The sequence below is a fragment of the Rutilus rutilus genome (genome assembly GCF_951802725.1).
Source record: "Rutilus rutilus genome assembly, chromosome: 9".
In the NCBI taxonomy this organism is placed as follows: domain Eukaryota; kingdom Metazoa; phylum Chordata; class Actinopteri; order Cypriniformes; family Leuciscidae; genus Rutilus; species Rutilus rutilus.
In genome coordinates, this window is record NC_140223.1 from 13,686,096 (window position 1) to 13,703,953 (window position 17,858).

Below are 17,858 nucleotides of genomic sequence, written 5' to 3' on the forward strand. Positions count from 1 at the left end.
ACCTTTTATGAGGCCAAAAAAAACTGTCTGGTAAAAAGTCACAGTGGCTGGTGGTCAAAAAAGTTAACTTCAGGCCCTGTATATAACATTGGTTGACACGTAAAAATGTATTAAAATACAATAATTTGCCCTTAATATATAAGGGTATGTACACAGATGATACACACAGTACAGTACCCAATCTTGCCGATCACACAGCACGATACAACCATTTTTCTTCTGTGTTTGCGCTGCGCAGCAAGCGGCCATTACTTTTCTTCTGCCAACCAGAGCGCGTTGTGACGTCACGGCGAAGATCCCTATAGTCTTAATATTCATTGGCCAATCATCAACCGTACCACAGGCTCTACTCTTCAGCACAATGGTAACCCCAAAAACTCAGACATACAAAACCTTTTAAATTTCTAAATAATAGAGCATTAAACACAAACAGATTTCCCCCATATTAATATTGAGCAAAACACATTAAATAACACTTCATTTTAACATTTGCTCTCCTTTAACAGTCAGAAGCAAAGTATGCTGGGAACTAGAAATCTGTTGTAACTCATTCCATGAATGTGTGTGTGTGTGTAGATATAAACAAGTGTAAACATACATTCTCATTTATGGGAACATGTATTTGCAATATATGTAGGCCTACACAATAAAGGATGAAACTTTGTGAATATTACATGTAATACTATTTTTGTCTTCATTTATAAATATTTTATATGTATTAATATATAGCCATACATGGTCAATGCATATATTGCAGTATATTGAAAAATAGAAGCACTAGTTTCCCATATGTGGAAATGTATTATGTAATATATCACATTATATTTTGCAGTATATTCCCATATATTTTTGTACCGTAAGGGCATTCTTTCTGATCTGTGGATTTGTTTATGGATAGTGTTTTTTTCTTTCTTTTTTTTTCTTTCTTTTTTTTTTTTGTAGAACACAAAAAGATAAATGTGCAAGACTGTGTTGGTCACTATTTTTTAATGCATTTACAGTGCATTGGGACTGAAGCTTTTAATTTTCAATTAATAGTCACAAATGCAACACTCTTAAAAATAAAGGTGCCAAAAGGCCATAGAAGAACCATTATGAGTTCACAAAAAAACCTTAAAGTTCTTAAAATAACTTTTTTTTCTTAGTGCAAAGAACCTTTTAATAATCTAAAGAAATAAACTTTTTCCACTGTAAAAAAAAAAAAAAAAAAAAACTTTTGTCCAATGGAAATGTTCCATGTATGTTAAAGGTTCTTCATGGAACCACGGATGCCAATAAAGAACATTTATTTGTATGAGCGTATCATGGAACTGCCGATGCAACATTTTTGTGTGAGGAAGCAACAAAATTTAAGTCATTATTCACTGATAATGATATACGATTCAGTATATGTACATATAGAGCTGGTAAGTCCCGCCCATCCGTAAAACCCCAAGTGGACCTCTAGGTTGAAAAATCGTCAATGCAAGTGAATGTGAGAAAATAATTATTTTCTGGTCCCGTTTGAATTGTGCCATGAATGTGAACATATGTTGTCTGTGAATTTTTTATATCATTTTTCATGTTACGAGTTTGACAGTACTATGATTCTTTGGCTAGCAGTTGTGGAAAAGACATAACGAGAAAGACTACATGTCGCCTATGTGACGTCACCCCATAACACATTTTCCCTCCACTTGTCAAATCACGGTGCTAATGCTGCGATAATCTATGGAGACAGATCGAGATGCCTGTGTGTTTTGTACGCAAATGTCACCATTCAAACCAAATGGGCTGGTCTTTCTTTCAAACGCGTCGAAAGCAGCGAAGAGTTGTAGTCCACCAAGTCTAACCGTATCAAACTTCTACCCACTAAATTGTAGCATTCTTCACACGAAAAATTATATAAAAAATTCACAGACATATGTTCACATTCATGGCAAAATTCAAACGGGACCAGAAAATAATTATTTTCTCACATTCACTTGCATTGACGATTTTTCAACCTAGAGGTCCAGTGGGGTTAGCGGAAGGGGCGGGACTTACCAGCTATATATCTTCTGTGGAAGTCGTATGACCAAAATATTTTCATCCAATCACTGGATTCGGTTATGCAGAGCTGTAGACAGACTGTCACCAATCGCCTCAAACAAACAGCAGCCACCTTTTACAGTTCCTCCTGAACCAAGACAACAAGCTTATGCTGCATTCACACTATGTACAGAGCCCGTCTACGGAGAGCCTGCCCACTCCCTATTAAGTCCAATTGTTTCCGAATTTTGGTTGTAGTTCCACCAGAGTTCCACTGGGGGCGATCGCCATGAGTGCAAAATGAATGGGAGTCTATGGGGCTAGACGGCTAAATGTGTCTCTTTTACCCAATTGCCGTTGAGAAATCTCAGATCTGATTGTAGATTTTGCAAGTTCAACATGGGTTATAGGTCGAAAGTTGAATGAACGAGTACTTATGTCCTTTCGATTTCTTACAGGTTGAGTTGTTGTTGCCCATATCACGCTAGCATTCTGCTAATGAACGCTGATTGGTCAGTGAAGGACTGATTACGACCAGAGATACCGCTTGATGGCGTCGTGGCATCCGAAGCGGGACCAGGAACAAACAAAACAAAAACTCGTCTAGCACGTGTATTTACCTGTGTCAGCTGTGTTGTCGGTGCCTCGAGAGAAAAGAAAGTGCAGAGTGCGAACGCACCAGAGTGACTGAAGGATTGCCGTAAAGCAGTATCTCTGGTCGTACGATGTGTATGACGTCATTGACACTTCAACATTTTTTTAAGTAAATAAGTGACTCTAAAAAATCGAACACCCAGCAATGTGTAATTTCTTTGCATCTCCTTTCGAATACAACATTCAAATTACTAGACAAAAAATTATATCCTGAGAAAAGTGGATTTTGGTTGGTATAGCGCCATAGACCTCCATTCATTCTGCACTCGTCCTGTGAGCGCCCTCATATGGAATCAGAGTGGAACTGCAACCAGTTCAGAAGCCGGAAGTGTACTGAGAGTGAAACTTCTCGCCTTATTAGACATTCTCTGCTATGTAGTAATGGACCACTTGCACTGAGCTTCGTGACACACTTCCGTTTGGAAATGGTACATCTCACATATTTCCGGTTATATTTACTTTCAATGTAGGCTGGTCAATGAGTTGAACAAACGCCACCTAAAATGAGTGTCCGCAAAAAGATGAAAAAAACTTGGCAATTTTTATTGACAGGAGAAGGTAGGCTATATTCTGATGTTTACTGTGAGCAGAATTTTCCAAACTTAACGGAACATGAAGTTTTAGTCCAACCCAAGCCGATCTGAGAAAGCAGCGGGTGTTAAAACTACGGCATTATTTAATTAAATATTGTAATAATTCTGTGTAATTTTTCAATGTCAATCTTTTCACTATTTACATGTTTATGCCCCAAATGCTATAATATTAAAAGTAGTTGACTGTCATTCTCCTCTACGCTGTGTACGTTATTGATTAAATAGCCTAGCCTATTTAACATCGTTACAGGCACCTCACGAGCATTCATTCAACTATTTTAAAAGACTGGAATAAACACCAGCACACACAAGCAATCCTTTTAAAAGTTAATTTCATTTAAAAATGTAAACCCAACAGGTATGAAATGTCAGAAAGAGAAAAAAATAAATAAAACTGTTAATGAGAAGATGAGCATATGAGACTGCTGCAGCTTAGTGGATAAATATATTTAGCCTATTTATTATTCAGAATGCAGTTGGAGAGAAAATATATTTATAGGAACATTTCAGCAGGCTCAAGATAATTAATACAGAGATCATTATTCATTGTTTTAATCAATTGGCAGCCATAAAACATAGTGATAATCTGCATTCTCATGTATGTAGGTGCGCTGAACGCTCTAACCGGAAACTCCCGATATGTACTAACGCGGAAGTAGTTGTGCATAATGTGCAAAAAGTAGTCCATTACCGTAATCAGGAGACGCCAACCCGTGATGTTCTACTCGGAGATGTCCAAGTCCTCAGACTTGGATGTGTTTCTATGGCAACGCTATTAATGCTGAAATTAATCTGCAGCAGTCAGGCGGTAGAAGTCAGAACTCTTTAAGTTGTTTACGCTCATAATTATTCTAATGTTATGTGCTTTGGGACGTGAGGTAATTTAACGCCGTCTCTCGTGACGCTTTGCAGACTCTCTCTGGCTGTTCTCTGCAGTTCTCTGAACTGCTCTCGCGTTCATGTGTTTTGAAGGAAGCGTGGATTTGGAGACGCTCTGAAGGGAGGATAAACAATCTTATCCTTTCAAAGCTAGCTTGCTATTGCTAGCCTCTCTGAAATTGCCTACGCTAGCTTTAACTAAATTACATCAGTCACAATTGTAAATTGTTTTGCAAAGCATTCTTGAAAAGATAGGATTAAAAGAATCAGCGCATCTCTCACGAACACAGCAAGGAAAAGGAGGATGTCAAGGGTTTTTTTTTTTGTTCCTTAGGCAAAAACGTATGATCTCTGCCTAAACATTTAACCCTTAAGGGCCGTACACACCGGGACGAATATCGGCGCGCGTTATTCGCCAGCGTTTTTCAACGCGTTTTTTGTGTTCACACCCAAGCGATTTTCGCTGATGATGAGCTGAGTGAACATGCAAATTCATTCCCTGACATTAGATGGCGCTTAATGTAAAACAGAAATACCCCGCTGTCGCGTTTGTCATATAGTTCTTTATGTTCCGACACCAACGAGACCAGCAGCTCTACATTCATCTTGCCTTGCATCTTCCTCATCTTATTTCTTCCCAGCAGTGTAGACGCTACTTGGCGTATATCTTCTTCGCCGTTACGTATGTGTGCTCGGCAAGACCGTTTTGTGTTTGAGCGCCGCCAAGTTGTGTTTTACTGTAACTTCAGAAGCTCCAGACACGTGAGCAAAAGCGGCAATCTCATTGGTCGGATAGTTTTTGACGCAACGCGTCAAACCAAAAAAACAAACCCGAGTCGTTTTTTAAAAAATTACGCTTTTACGCGTGCCGTTTTTCGCGTCGCTCACATTGGCGCCCTTTGTTTAGTCACGAGGCGTTAAACGTCGGCGAATATCACGCGCGAAATTCGTCCCGGTGTGAACAGGCCTTTATACTACCACTTGTCCGCAACATATCAAAACGTTTCCATGCAAGTCTCCAGGACACTTGAAGAAGACTTATTAGATAGGAACTGGTAAAAGCACACAACACCTGCTACACACAATCTGGGTAACCGCCAGCTAGGTTTTTTTTATAACCTTTTTACCTGATTTCACTAAGAATACTGTTACTAATTACACTGATAATGGCAATAGCACAGAATATCACCAAATTGATCAAATCCACTTGTGTTTATATCCAAAATGATGTCCTTTCCTGGAGGATGATGTCATTGAGGCTTTTGTGTGTTATAGGAATATACAAAAGACTAAGGTGATATTGAAGTGATACAGGACACATCTATATGTTGGTTACAATATACTGTATATGTAATCTAGTGTTCAAAAATGCAAAACACCTTAAAAATGTCTTAATTACAGTATATAGAATCAATATTATGATATAATATAATGATTTTTATTGTAGAAGTTAGTTCACATATAGCACCCAGGGACATGGCAAAAATGTATCCTTCTGTTTGCTTAGTTATGATATATGAAACATATGATAAAACTAATATGATTTCCATCTTAAAAACTGTGATATTGAAATGTGATATTAATATTTAATTCAGAATGCTAACAAATATATAATGAGAACATGAATATACAGAAAAGTAGGACATGCCTGTAGTGTTTTGCCTTTTTCAGGCTACAGTTTTTTCTTCCAGTTTAAAATCAGACTTTTTTTATTTATTTTTGTGTTTATTGTTTGTGGGTTCAGCATCACTGCAGTCATCCACAAAGCCGGGCCGAGCAGGAGCTCATGTTCCTGTCATGTGAACCGTCTGATTAGGCTGGAAAGAGAAAGGAACAGGGACTGGAACAGAATACAGCTCTCTGATAGCTTTGACAGCAGGTAATGAGCCACTTAATGAAGTCCAGGGTAATTTCGCAACCACAACAAGAGGGAGATGCAAGCCGTGCCGTGTTAGGTCCGTAACAGCCTTTAATCAAATGGGAAAGGCAGGCTGAAAATGATAGCCTGGGTCTGTGGGGATTTTGACGGCAACCGCAAGGTAGCAGGTGCTTCTCTTAACCTGTTGGCATGGCAACCACAGCGTAGGTTCTTCCCCAACAGTACATTTACGGCATCTCCAAAATGATCCTCACACAAGAAAATATGTTTATTTTATTTGTGTTCATCAGGAGGCCTTCCACTGCCGCCCACACATCTGCTACTGTGACTCTGCCTCCTCCAGGTTGTGTGTTTACCATTTGCATGTTTTCAAGATTTCCTCAATCAGCAACATGATGCTTTTCCTTTTCGTCACAAACAATCAGTGCTTTTCCGTTCCTGGTGGAATAGCGTGAGAAACAATACTAAGTATTAGGTCAGATACTCGACATTCCGCACTACAGAGGTTATCAAAATGTCAGGCGAACATATACTGTAACATATCTTGGAAATAGATTGAAGTCTCTAATGCTTACCAAAGCAGCATTTATTTGATGCATTCAGTAAAAACATTAAATATTATTGCAATTTAAAGGTACACTATGCAACTTTTTGGGGTTCAAAATGTTCTCAATCAGTCCTTCTTCAAAAACTTGTCTTACCCTGATTCACTATGGTGAGCCTATTTTAAGTGTTTATATTTTAGAATTAGCATGATGTTTTTTTCGTCACTCGCCCGTGTGTCTCGTCATGTCCGTAAACAGAAAAGTTGCTCTGGCTACTTTGACGCGTGTATGGTGTGAGTGGCATAGGTAACTTGTCACAGCGAGTGAGAAAGGTCGACATGGACCCGCCAAATCTCGAACTCGGCTCCGGCGAATCACCCGTTTAAAAAAAAAGGCTGTTTGTTTACTCTTTTTTTTTTTAAGTTTGCCAGCCACCACCAACCTTTCTGATAATTTTCACAAAACTTTCACGGCCACCCAGAATATTTTGTTGAATGTATAGGCTTAGGCTATATCTGAGCATGCTACATATGCATCTGCTTACATACAGTATGCTATCACTTGTTTCTGCTTCTTTTTCACCTGTGTTTTGAACCGGAGATTCTGTACTCCTTCAGAAGATGCGTAATAGTGGCCTTTACAGTATAACAGTGAAAACATGGAAATCCGGAAAATTCCGTCAATGGCGGGGAAGTGTTGTCTCATAAATGATGGAAAATTCTGTCAATGGAGGGGAAAGAGTTAATGGGTGTAAATACAGTGACATCTTCAGCAAAGTCAGCTTGAGATCCTTTCCATTTAAACTGGTTGGTTTCATCCGACAACGTAGGCAGCTGACTTGTTGCCCCGCTGCCCAATCAGGCAGTGACTTTGCAGGCAGCGTTTGCGCACGAAATTACCTCACGAAACTGATTTCAGATTCTTAATTCTAGGTGGTCTTGGAAATTATTGGCTGGAGTTTTTCGAGTCCTGCCCGTTCCACAGATGATTACATTTCTTAATTTTCATTTCAGTGCTTCTAACTCAGTGGCTGTAAGTGGGTTAGGAATAGGATTTCAAGTGATTTTGAAAAAATGGACAAAAAAGAGAATTACATACCCCACCTTTAATGATATTTTGCCTGGTAAGAGTTCCTTCTTTAATGGCTATACTAATTTTTCCACAGTGATCTGATTTTTTATTATAACATTTTAATTCGTTTTCCTAGGCCAGACATCACTTTTGGCCACTACTGTATATATTAGCATGAGCAACTCAAAATATTTGATATTTGTAGCATTGAAGCACAAATGTTCTGGACCTGTTGTGAGTGTTCCTTTCAAAAACACAAATAGGTTTTGTTGAAGTTCCTAATTACTTCTCCCAATCCGTTCTTGATTACCCCCTCCCTGCTCCAAACTGCACGCAATCAGAAATCACATGTCCACTCAATTTTGTTTTCTTTGATTGATGCTCAACATGAGCTAAGCATAAAAAATGAAACAACAAAAGCAAATCTGAAAATCTGAAAGCATATAGCTGAAAACATTATACCATGTGATGTTGAACACAAAAATGCCCCTAAACTCCCAAGAGGCAAAACTTGTTTTATATATATTTTTTTTTTATAAATTTTTGGCATTTTTACTTTTTGGACAAAATAATCGGTAGTATTTGTGTAATTATAGTATTTAATAAATAAACAAAGACAGTAATTATACATAATTGTACCGCTTTACTCTTGTCTTTCTCACTGCAAATTTTCCAATACATTTGCATGGAAATATAGATTTTATATGAACTCCCAAATCTGTTCTAGTAGATAATGAGTTAGATTTAGTGTGAACTGAGATTCACTCTTCTGCCCAGTTAACTTATACTGCACAGTAATGGCTAAATTCCTTTTATTTCAAATACAATGAATTAATTGAATTCACCACTTGAAATAAATAAAAACATTATAAACACAGAATATATATAACACTTGACCCAAACTCCAAAGAATCCATTAAACTGAATTAACATAAACTAAAATAAATTGTCCCTCTTGGCTGGATCAGGCTTAATTCACACTAAGACCAAACATTTATTGTGAGCGAATGTTATCTGCGAATGTTATCTAATATTAAATAGAATGAAACAGTTCTGCAACATTAGGTAAATGCATTAACGGTAACATCCCTAAGCTGAAAGGTGTGCATCTGTTGTACCGTAGTCAATTTGTCTGTCGATTAGCACCACCTATTGTACAGGAGCTATGGTTTGAATATACCTTTTGTTTCTTATTGCACTTTCATTTGCATCTGGTGTGGATGGAATTTTCTTTCCCTGCAAACCAAGCATGTATGTGCTGGTGCTCTGGCGCATATACAAACATCCTTCACTCCCACTCTCCTTCTTGTCCTTTTGAGGATGTTCATATAACTTGCCAGCACCACAATTAACTCCCAGAGCGACCTGCTCACCACCCTGTTGTTGAATCGGATTAGGTCTCTCCTTGTCTCCGCCAAGCTCCTGCCAGCTTATCTGGGGCATGTTTGGAGGGCGCAGCAACAGGACAGGGACACATGCCTGGAAATAAACGGAGTCTCGCGGTGATAGCCTCCCTGCTCACCCAGCCATGAAGGTTAAAACATCTCATTCTTGCCTGCAGTCAACCTTGCTCCATGACTGTGAATAAGGATGGAGGATATGTGCAGACATCTGCGTCTGTGTCTGCTGTCATGGGTCAGCAGGTAGACAAATGATAGCGAGCATGCCGGGGGTCATGGTGTGTTTAAACACGGAGGGCAGAGAAGTCAATCAGTGGATAGAAAAACGAAATGTGTCAGGCATCACAAAGCAGCCAAGTGCAAAATATTTTCTGTATTTATTGTGTTATTGATTTGATCCTTGCTGATGCTGTATTGTGTAGCATTATGAGATATTGACCTTGAGGTTGTTCTTTCATGAACCTTAAATGATCAGTCAGCAATATTTTATTTAAAGTGTTAGTTCACCCAAAAATGATAATTCTATCATCAATCACTCACCCTCATGTCATTTCAAACCCGTAAGACTTTCGTTCATCTTCGGAACACAAATGAAGATATTTTAATGAAATCTGAGAGATTTATGTCCTTCCATTGACAGTCGATATAACTACTACTTTGACGCTTCAAAACGTTTTTTTTTTTTTTTTTTTCACATATGAACATTCATCAACGCACACATCAGATATGGTAAACGAACCAATAATATTAATTCTCGTGTTACGCAGCACGTTTGAGCTTCCCTAAGAACCAATGAGGTTTGTTCTCGTGTTACACAACACGTTTGAGCTTCCGCAAGAACCAATGAGGTTCATTCTCGTGTTTCGCAGCACGTTTGAGCTTCAGCAAGAACCAATGAGGTTCATTCTCGTGTTTCGCAGCACGTTTGAGCTTCAGCAAGAACCAATGAGGTTCATTCTCGTGTTACATAGCACGTTTGAGCTTCCGCAAGAACCAGTGAGGTTCATTCTCGTGTTATGCAGCACGTTTGAGCTTTCACAAGAACCAATGAGGTTCATTCTCGTGTTACACAGCAAATTTGAGCTTCCGTAAGAACCAATGAGGTTCATTCTCGTGTTATGCAGCACGTTCACTTCTGCAAGAACCAAGCAAGTACAATTGAGCTTCTGTTTATGTTTGTTGATCAATGTTCAAATGTGAAAAAAGACTAAATTCAATCACAAAAATCAATTCTGATTAAATTGTTCATGTTTCCCAAAAGCATTGTTATGGTCGCAAGTTCCTTCGTCATCATAATAGCTCAACGAGTTGGTGTTTCCCGAAAGCATAGTTCCAACATCCGCTAACATCCGCAAAAGCATTGCAAAGTTGTGTGACTGGAACGACAGCTCTCAACCTGTGGTTAGAAGCATAGTTTCTTTTTTTTTTTTATGGCATGTGGACCTATGATGTTTTATATAACAAAGTTCGGGAGGAACATGCTCAAATGATCTATCCAATCATCACGTCATTCCAACCAGCAGTCAGCAATCAGTCATCAACATAACATGTCTACCCAATCAGTATGAGTGGAGGCCTATATATACACAGTCGACCCACATATGTTTCTTAACAGTTTTCAGCATTCCTCCACCACCCTGTCTCCACACTCATCTGGTTACTTCCTAACCAGAAATACGTAGGGAGTACTTTGGATTCGGGCCAAATTCCGAGCTCGGAGCCATCCCCTCGGACAGCACGCCAAATACGCATACTACTTTACTCTGATCTCATTATTTGTAAGTGTGAACTTGTGAAAATAAATCCTTATCTTGAGCAAAATAAGCAAGCTGACATTCTGTATCTTTCATTTGGAAAATATACACATTTCATTTAGGCTACGTCTTTTAGTTTGTCAAAAGATTTAACCCCTTAACTGTCACCCCCCTTTTTGAGAATGGACATTAAAATGCACTATTCAAACTTAAATGGTTGTAATTCAAGAATGCTTTGGAATATAGACCTAAATTCGGTCTTGTTTTAAAGAAAACACTCAGCAGATTATTGCTGAAGTGAAAGCACTTAAAAAAAAAAAAAAAAAAGGAAAAAGTTATGGGTTTAAATTTACAGTAAATCAAATATACTGTAATATTTTTCTTTTATATAAAATATATATTTTACAAAATATTTTTTACCATAAAATTACTATAAAATCAAAGCCATATATCTAACCAAGTTGTGTTCCAAATTTGAAGTTGATATCACAACAATTGAAGTTCCCATGAGATTTTGTTTAGGCGTAATACCAAAAATAGCCACCGGGTGACATACATTCCATTGAATTTAATTGTATGCATTCTGCCTTGACAAATTAATAAATGTCTGTCCAAATAACACTTCTGTCACAAAATATGGAACCTTGAGACTGGAGATATGTGTTTTGTCAAGATTGGAAAAAGGTTTTGATCATAAATTATGAAACATGATGACGCCCAAAAGGGGAGGAGCCCGATAAAAGAATTTAGAGTATTGTTTCTATGGTAACACAACATACAATTTCAAAACGGTTTTCACAGGATGAATTCTGAGTTTGTAAGCTTTCAAATGATACCTAATTTATGATAACTACTAAAATAAGTTATGTCATAAAAAAGGCGATAAAAAAAGATAATAATATATTTTAGAGGATAATGATCATAATAATAATAATAATATTTTATATATATATATATATATATATATACTTTTTAGAAGATAATATTATTTAATAATTTTTATTGAGTGAACAAACTCCATCGCACACCAGCAGGTGATAGGTGCGTAGGATAACAAGACCAAATAGGTAGGTCGTTTCAGCAGATAAGGAACTCCCGCACACTATCGTTACTTGCAATTCAAATGAATTTTATTAACAACGTTTCAGTCAGTTTAGAAAAAACATGTCATTCAACACAAATTTGACTCCTTATTTAGGAGTCTTAGACCTTTTCAACGATATATAGTTTGTCATGATTAGATATGGATTTAATTGCAATATAGTGAAGTAAACGTAGGAGTCCCGCTAGTGGGACAGTGACAGTTTTAAAGCGCCTTTTTTGAAGAGTGTGCATGTGTGCTCTTGGACATAAAAAGCTCCTTCTTATGTCCAAGAGCACACATGCACACTATGCATAAATCTATGCATAAATCCTATGATTGAATCTGGAAATAAAGCAAAATTGGACCATGTCCATAATTTATAGCAAAACATCTAGCATTAATTCGATCTCAAACAGATTCATTAAAATAAGTTATTACTCCACCACCTGTGTTACATCATCAACCAACGTGGCTGAATGAGAAATTCGCGAAAATACTGTTTCGGGAAAGAGTCATGACTAGCTAGTTGATTTCTTCAATGATATATCATACTATGGTAGATAAGCAGCGAGTTATATTGTTGTACTGGAAATTCACCCCTGATCAGGCTGATTCATGAACAAACAAGCCAGTTTTTTTCAATTAACCAGTTGATTTGGCTGATTTTTAAATATATACGGATGCATCATTTAGATTAAAAAAATTATAATAATAAATAGCAAGCACTTGTTCTTGAGCTAACACAAGTTCACACAACGTATCTGCTTATGAAAAAGTGTATCACTACCCACATTTCCAAGAGGACACCATTAGATTCTCTCAAACCAGCACATGTAATTGATTCAATAATACAGCTGGGCTGCATTAGCCACCAGCCTTTGCTGGGATGTGTTCCCTGATGGCCATATAATCAAGGAAGTGCTCTTTGCATTATGTCCCAGTTCAAGTATGAATGAATCATTCTCCATCAGCAGACATGTGTGGTCCAGCATTTCACTGATAATGCATCCTGTGAAACCGAGTAGCGAATGAGCCACTGCGGGATGAGGCCTGAGAGAGGATACCGTGTTTCAAAACAGACACTGCATGTCCATGGCAACATTAAAATAAGATTATTTAATAAAGCCCTAATCAAGGAAGTAGGAAAGCAAGTAATTCCTCTTATATAAAGAACTCAGGTTATCAAAATAGGTATTAAGTGTGTAGGGAATATGCTACCATCAGATTTGATGTGCGGAGCGCGTAATTGTTGCATAATCAGGATACACAAATATCTATTACATACAGTGACAAAATAATCAGATCACCACTAGTAAAACAATTATTGTATCTTAGTTGTATTGTATAAAGAAATATAGTAACCTACTATCACCAGAGAAGGATGGAATACGAACCCACTTTGTGACCTTTTCCGAGCATCTCTCAAGATGTTGATGTTTTTTTGTTTTGTTTTTTGTGGGTGCATCTTTACACCAGTAGGTGGATTCTTTTTGAGTGTTAAACCACTGTACGACAGTAGGTACTGATTTAAAGTTGACATGCAACAGAAATGACACTAGTCTTCTTTATTGTGATGTATATTCGAGTTAAATGGCTTATCGACCAAGAAAAAAATGCCAACAAAGGCTCATACCCGTGGCAAAATGTTTGCAAAACACAAAATACATACTTATACATACACATCACTGCAGTTTCTAACAGATATGAACACTAGAGGCAGTAAAACAGCAAGCATTTTTATCGTTTTCACACACAATTATGATTACAAGTCAAGTCAAGTCAAGTATATTTGTATAGCGCTTTTCACAATACAGATTGTATCAAAGCAGCTTCACAGTATTAAATTAAAATAATACAACAAGGTTTGTTTCTAGTGGAATTAATTGATTGATAAAATCAGATTAAATATCCCCAAAATATCCCCAACTGAGCAAGCCAAAGGCAACAGTGGCAAGGAACCGAAAAACTCCATCAAGTGACCAAATGGTGTCCTAAAACTCCATCAGGTGACCCAATGGAGAAAAAAAAAACCTTGGGAGAACCCAGGCTCAGTCGGGGGCCAGTTCTCCTCTGGCATTTATGAACTAGAGGCCGGATTGTAGTTTGAACTGTAAGATTAAAAATATTATATGAATGCCTGGCTGAAGAGATGCGACTTTAATCTAGTTTTAAACTGGGAGAGCGAGTCTGAGCAACGAACAGTATCAGGAAGACTATTCCAGAGTTTTGGGGCTAAATGTGAAAATGTGATTACAGGGCCAGATTATGCATTGATAAAGACTTCTTTTCACGAGGATCCTTGCACAATTATGTTATGACCTCAAAACTATTTTTCTTTTACCAAAGTGCATGATTGTAAACAAAAATATTTTGGAGATTGCATCACTTAACCAGCTCCATGTGTTCGGTTTTACTGACACACTAAGCTTGTACAAACTCCAATCTCGCCCTACATTTTGTTTTCTTGTTCGAGAAGTCATTTTATTCAAATTTACATCACAATAGAGAAGAAAAGACTATTGTGAGAAAAGACTAACTTCCATTTCATGCCGACTTTAAAAGCTGAACTGCTTTTAACTTGAGCATCGCATTTTTAGACCGCTGTGTCATGCATGAAATGTAGTTTTATGACAGAAATATGACAGAAAATACAATGTAAAATGCTCTATTAATCTATTTATTTCTCTATTGTATAGATCTTCAATCAGCACATATTGGATAAATGTTACTCACCCAATATAAACACTGTGAAAGCTGTGGCTTTTTCTCTCCAGCGCCACCTATGTGCTGCTTATGCATGCGATGAGTGTGAAATGGGCTTTATTGTGTGTTTGGATGAGGTTGCTGATTTTTGTAATTAATTAGTCATTTCTCCAGGAATACGGTTCTAAATTCCTCCCATCTCTGGCTGCTGCTGACACATTCAGAAAAGAAAATCCCCTCGTCTGTTTGCCTTCCCAACACATTTCGTCCCTGATCCTGGTGTCAGCTTGTGAGGGAGAGGTGTCTAGGAGGGAATTCGGTAACCACATTATCCATGTTCTCTGCAGTGGCTGAGTCTCCTGGAACCGTTGAGACGACAGATCAAAGCCCCACGCTCTCTCTGTGCTGGTCCAGCTACTTTGGCGATGCTACCCTTCAGCTTTGGCTCCAGAGACAGGCTTCTACCTTCACAGACCACGGCTTGGATTGTTTCCTCAAGTGCGGACATTCGGCTTTGATGGTCAGTTTGCTGTGTCTGAGACCCAAGGGTAGGCTTAGAAGAGCTGAACATAGGAAAAGAGGATGAAACGGAGGCCAGAAAAAGCGAAAACGTCTCCTTTCCATGAACAGATTTTGTCAGTATAGCATCCATGCTTCACAAGATGGAGTTAGCATGTTTTCGTTTGTGTCTAGCACTGTGGGAATTGAACCAATTCATAAGCAGAAGAGATATCCCACCAATGTCTTGACATTTAATGAACTGAAAAAGCTTAACTAAATTAATCACAGACAAGGCTTAAGCTAGTCCCAGACTAAAATGCATGTTTTAACTGAAAGCAACTTTCACTGGCATATCTTAAAATATGTCAGTGGCATTGTTTTGTCTCAAGATGCATATATATATTTCTAAGGCATGTTTATAAAAGCTACTTAAATGACCTAATTGAACTAAGGTCTAATCCTGGCTCAATCTAAGCACGGTCTGTGAAACCATACATTTTATGTACAATTCTTATTTTTTATTTTTAAAAGAATAAATATAATTAATTTTAAACACACAATAATAATATACTAAATGATAAATTGCCATTATTATTATCTGACAACCCTTCATTTTTATGTTAGTTTCCCTCTCTTCCCCTAATGATTCAGTATGCTGTGCGTGTCACAAACCCCGCATGACTATCATTTAGGTGCCCCTCCTTCTGCTCCTAGATAAAAGCAGTGTAGTGGTCTGTCTCGGCTGCACTTCCCAACCAACACTAATTATTGATATGTATTTGTCTGGTTTGCATCAGCCTCCTCTGTGATCTTGGCTTGTGAGGTACGATTATTCCAGCAATTGTTCAAGGAAAAACGCACTGGGACAGGCAGGGCTGTTTATGGATGCATCTCAGCCTCTTAAATTATGGATTTCCTTTGCCCTGAATCTTCCTTCGCTGCCCCTATTTGCTTTGTTATTTTTATTTCACTTTTTATTGGATGAACAAGACTGAATTCTCAGAAACGAACATGTAAAAAAGAGCTAAATCAAAGGTTCAAATATTTATAAAATTCATATTCTGAATTTAGACAAGCTAATGCTCATGCTTAAAACTAGCCAATTTTAGTTTGTGAAACTCAATGAAAAATCATATCTCAGAAGAGACAATCCACACATATGTTTCAAAACCTATAGTGAGCTACCTATAGAGCTTTCAAGGGCATTAGAGACATCAGAACAAGTTGCTTATAAATTTAGTAAGCTGCCTTTTGCCTCAAAGACCTTTGTGAAAAAGTACATGTTATACTTTTAAAAAGAGAACTTACAACAGAAATAATATACTTTAAGGTGCCTTTTATTTCATTAATATTATATTATCTGCAAGTAGATTTTTATTTATTTATTTTTTTACTAAAAGTGAACATTCAGTTAAGCACTCGATTTACTTTTTTACTGGAGAAAGCATCCTAACAGAGAAGAAACCTCACAAGTAACCGAATGCAACTCTGTGCTCTGAATGGAAGAGTTGCCTCAGAATTGATCTCAATATAAAGTGACATTAGCATGCTAATGCTCATCAGCCTGTCAGTCACAAAGCAGAGAACATAGCATAGATAAATTTTTTCACTAAACTTGTGACAGTGCATTCTGGGACTGCCAGTTTCAATTAAGGAATTGAAACGACTATTTGCGTGTGCTATATGTTTAAGGCTTATTAGAGTATTGCATTGTTAGCTTATGAACATGTGCAAACACAAAACTTGTTTGTAAGCTCTAACTGAATTCGTAACAGCATACTAACATAGGCTACTACTCTAATTATTATTTCCATATATTGTAGAAACAGTAAAAGAGAAATGCTAGCCATTCATGCTACTGATGCTAATTCAAATTAAGCTCCTTTTATGTGTATAACAAGAGGAGTGCTAATAGAGTGGTGCAGGTATGACATCACTTTGTAGGCCAAAACGCGGAAGTGAGTTAGCATTTTAGTACTTCCGGTTCCATCGTCCCGAAGTCAATGTTTTTTTAGTTTTTTTTTTTTATGGGATTTTTTTTATTTTGTTTTTGGTTGAAATAAGGTTTGTGGTGAACACAATCTTAAGACACTTTGATGTTTTATTGTACGACATAAAATACATCAGTAATTACCTCACACGTGACTTTGAAGCTGTAACGTGTCTTGAAAAAGGTGGTTGCTAACAAGTGGCTAAATGGGACAACAGAGGCAGTTGGGGGTATTAAACATCATCAAGCTGAACAGGTCGCTGAACAAGCTCAGTCCGTTTTTACAGCCTCATTATGCTCATAATTGTGCTCTTATAAACTATTCTAACTCAAACGTTCTGTGGAAATGTTTTTAGATAAAAACCGAGTTGTCGGAAGCTTAGTGATGGTGGCGTTGAAGTCAAGCAACCATGGTAAAGTCCGTTTAGCTTTTTACTTCTGGCAATTGCATTCAGGCTTCAAAATTGATAAAAGTTGTAATTATCTTTATGGACAAAACGTGAACGTATCATAAACTTTTGTTGATTACAGAGCTTGTTTTTGTTGCGATAATCCAAAAGCCTATGGGAAAATCCTATTGGGTTTTTATCGAGGGAGCCAGCGTGATGCTAATGTGACGTCATTCCAGCACCACTCGATTGTGCAAGAGTAATGGTTATGTTAGCGGCTTATGTACTAGCAGACAGCAAGGCAGTTTAATAGGTTTTGGAACAGAGCCATTGACTTGACTAGTAAATTATCTTAGAATCATCATGGTCATTTTCTGTGAGGAACAGAATTACAATTTCTCTAAAT